The sequence below is a fragment of the Pipistrellus hanaki genome, assembly GCF_964339955.1.
Source record: "Pipistrellus hanaki genome assembly, chromosome: 7".
In the NCBI taxonomy this organism is placed as follows: Eukaryota; Metazoa; Chordata; class Mammalia; order Chiroptera; family Vespertilionidae; genus Pipistrellus; species Pipistrellus hanaki.
The window spans coordinates 71,931,094-71,935,375 of NC_140509.1; the positions used below are offsets into that span (position 1 = coordinate 71,931,094).

Here is a 4,282-nt window from a genome sequence, read left to right on the forward strand (position 1 = left end):
TGTTTAAGCCATTCAGTCTCTGGTATTTTGTTTTAGCAGCTCAAACTGAATAAAACAACAGCTAATGCATAACCAGCATTTCATAATTACTTAATAGTAATAAATAAATTATTAATAACAAGTTATTAATAGGCGTTACTTGTAGCCCAGCCATCGTGGCTCAGTGGTTGAGCATTAACCTATGAACCAGGAGGTCAGGGTTCAATTCCTGGTCAGGGCACATGCCTGGGTTATGGGCTCAATCCCTAGTGGGGTCATGCAAACCTATGATTCTTTCTCATTATTGATGTTTCCATCTCCTTCTCTCTTCCTCTTTGAACTCAATAATATATATAAAGTAGATGCTATATGTAAAAAAGAATATCAAAGTCAATTTAAATCACACATAATTTTGACTACTTATAAGGACTATTCAAAGCACTTGATATACATTAATTTATTCAACCCTCAGAAGAAAACTATGAGGCAGTTATTGTTATTATTATTTCCATTTTGTAGATTATGGAATTTAGAAACAGGAGATTATATAATTGGTCCAAGGTCACATAGCTTTGCCAGAGTCAGGATATGATCTGACTGCAGACCTTGAGCTCCTCACTAATGCACTTCAAAATAAACTTGGGAAATATTATGTCAAGCAGATTTCTTCAATAGGACATATGAGAGAGAGAGCATTATGTTAAAATGTATTGAATATAAAACATGAGATATAGTTTATATTTATTACACTGAATTTATGAAGCCATAAAACCCTTTGTATTTTATGAATCATCTCACACGATATTCTGAGGCTTGCTTTAGAAAATGTGGCTCAAGAAATAAAAATTCATTCCATAAAAATCAGTTTTACTTTTCCTTTATGGTTAATTCCCATTTATATTATTTTCCTAGTTTGAAAGTGGGAGAATTTTTGCATGGCACCAGCATTGTGCCTTTATCATGCTGCTCACATGAAGAATACATATATGAATTGACTTAGAAATCAGTGAGAGGTATAATTCCAGGAAGCTAGAGGCTTAAATATTTGTTAGTTCATATATATATATTGTTTCAAAGGCATCAGGAAAGATTTTGTAGTTTGATACGAGGGTATTCAAGATTACTGGGGCTGGAATGAGTTCTATCATCACCAAAAAGACACTGAGAAGGGTCACAATATTTGTCCCAGAAGATGGGAACAAAAATACTGAAGTTTGGAAGGGAGAAGGTGAGAGTAAAGTTCCTTCAGAGACTTATTTAAATAAGAGAGTAAGTTAAACTTTCTCAACAAATAAATAACCCAGGTACCAGACCGGCAGTGACTCCATAATCTAGAACAGTGGGATACTTGTTTTTTTCTGCCAATGCTTACTAATGAATAAAATACAAACTTACTGATAATAAGAACTTATAATAGACTAAAGGCTCAGTTCATGAAATTCGTGCATGGGTAGGGTCCGTAGGCCTGGCTGGTGATCAGGGCCAATTGGAATCTTCCAGCTGCTGATCAGGGTCTCCCTTCCCTGGCTGCCAGCTGCCTGCCTGGGCCTTCCCTCATTCTGCACCACCCTATGGTCATCATCACACCTCCTAGCAAGCAGTCGGTCTCCCAGTCGAACTCCCATGGGGACAATTTGCACATTAGGCTTTTATATATAGAAAGAGAGGTGTACTCTGTAAATCTGATCTTTGCTGCATGTAATCCTCAATTAGAATTTCTCATGGAGGATCTGTCAGTTTCTTACAGGTACCATGAAGGTTTGCAGTGGAGAACCAGTGGGCATAATGCTCTGTGTTCTCAAATGTTCTAGAATGGCACTCCCAAAACCCATTTTCACTAAAGGAAGCATGAGATGATATGAGGATAAAAAATGAGAAAGTGAATGCTTACGGCACAATAAAGGCAAAGGGCCAATGTAGGTACCTTGGGTGTGAAGTAGCAGTCGTGGTTTGAACTCCTGACATACACAGGATCCATGAATTTAGAATAGGACTTTGCTTGATACTCTTCAGTCTCCCCCACCCCTTCATAATTTCTTTTGCTACCCAATAACTTTTACTTTTCAAACCCTTAACTAGGTAAAATACTTGTTTTCTCATGTTTAAATAAAGCAAATTCAGAGGGACAAACTGTGGTTCTGTTTTCTCATTGATTGAAACTTTGGTGACCTTCATGACAACATTTTTCTGTCATTAGTCTTGATACATTGATTGCTTGATGTGTATATAATAAAGCAGTAGTTTTAAAGTTTTAAAAATTGATATTACACTAGCATATCTCATAATATTAGCATTATTATTAATGTAATTTATAGTTCACATATCTATTCATTAAGGGCATATGTGCTGTATTAGCTTAACATCACTTTTAACATTGTATCAAATTAATTTGATCTTTATGAACATGTGATTTCACTGAAGGTAGAGAAGATCTTATAGAACTCTATGCCAGAACAAAAAGCAATATGCTATACTGCAGATTTTCAATAAATATTTGTAGATTTTAATAAATTAATAAATTATCACAGTTCAACAAATCCTTCAAGTCAAATGAACAATTTATCTTTTTTCACATGTCTCTTGCATTTACATAAGATTTTCAATAGTTATTGTTTCTAAAAATTTAATTTTAACTGTAGCTCCCATATATGTATTTTATATCTCTATACAATATTATATTCTATTTCAAAAGTTCATACTTTTATTGGAATTTAGTTTTATTTACTTAGTTCAGTTCAATAACCTACATAAATTACTCAGTCTTTATTGCTGTAAGATTGAGTCAAATCAAGTTCTCAATTTCATCTCATGTTTTTTCCTCAGTGAAAGGGGGACTCAGAAAGGCCATTCTCAATTATTAGGTCAAATATTCATCTTAAACCACTAAATTATATATTTCACATTTATATGTTTAAAGTTATGAATAATACCTTGAATTGGTACAAGTTTTCTTACTAATAGCTTAGATTTACAAGTTCATCCATTTATCTACAATATAGCATGGGGAAAATAAAACTTTTAATAAGTAGTAATTTCTTCAGATTAATATGTTCTTGTCCATCAAATCTAAACACTACTAAGTAACTAAAGTCAGAATAATATATTACACTTTATCAAAGTAGGATTAAATTGCATTTTTAAATAAAAAAGAATTTTATGGATTAATGACATTGAAATGAATATACATAAGCTTATATTCCTACATTATCATCATATCATACATATTCAAATACAAGAAAAGAAAACCAATTAAAGGGCATAGCATTATAAGATTCTAAAGTATAATTCTGTTTAGAATAGTAACAACATGCTGGAGCCAAGTGCCAATATGCTGTGGTTCAAGGGATGGAAAGTCATCCGTAAAGATGGAACCGTGCTGCTTGAAGCTATGGTTTGCATCTTACTACCAACTTATTCAACTGACAAGCTCCTGTGTCTGGCCCTCCAGGATGTCTACAAAACTGGTGGTATTGGTACTGTCCCTGTGGGCAAGAGTGCACACTGGTGTTCTCAAACCCAGCATGGTGGTCACCTGTGCTCTACTCAACATTACAACTAAAGTAAAGTCTGTTGAAATGCACCAGGAAGCTTTGAGTAAAGCTCTTCCTGGGGACAATGTGGGCTTCAACGTCAAGAACGTGTCTGTCAAAGATGTTCACCGTGGCAATGTGGCTAGTGACAGCAAAAATGATCCACCAATGGAAGCAGCTGACTTCACAGCTCAGGTGATTATCCTGAGCCATCCAGGCCATATCAGTGCTGGATATGCACCTGTGCTGGATTGTCACACAACTCATACCACTTCCAAATTTGCTGAGCTGAAGGAGAAGACTGATCATCATTCTGGGAAAAAGCTGGAAGATGGCCCTAAGTTTTTGAAATCTGGTGATGCTGCCATTCTCAATATGGTTCCTGGCAAGCTCATGTGTGTTGAGAGCTTCTCTGACTACCCCCTCTCTGGGCCATTTTGCTGTTCATGACATGAGACAGACAGTTGCTGTGGGTGTCATCAAAGCAAAGACAAGAAGGCAGCTGGAGCTGGCAAAGTCACCAAGTCTGCCCAGAAAGCTCAGAAGTCTAAGTGAATATTATCCCCAATTACTGCCACCCCAGTTTTAAGTAGTGGTGGAAGAATGGTCTCAGAACTGGTCTCAATTGGCCACTTAAGTTTAATAGTAAAAGATTGGTTAAGGATTACAATGCATCATAAAAACTTCAAAAGGAAAGGAAAATGTTTTGTGGACCATTTGGTTCTTTTGTGTGTGTGTGTGCACAGCAGTTTTTAAATTATTGGTTTTTAAAA

General features: G+C 35.6%; 1 pseudogene across 1 annotated transcript; it reads left to right on the forward strand.

Moving 5' to 3' along the window:
- The first annotated feature begins 1,113 nt into the window (after positions 1-1,113).
- Positions 1,114-4,064, forward strand: LOC311626039 (elongation factor 1-alpha 1-like; annotated as a pseudogene). Its single transcript has 2 exons — positions 1,114-1,248; positions 3,275-4,064. The product of its transcript is annotated as an elongation factor 1-alpha 1-like (transcript).
- The last annotated feature ends 218 nt before the right edge of the window (positions 4,065-4,282 follow it).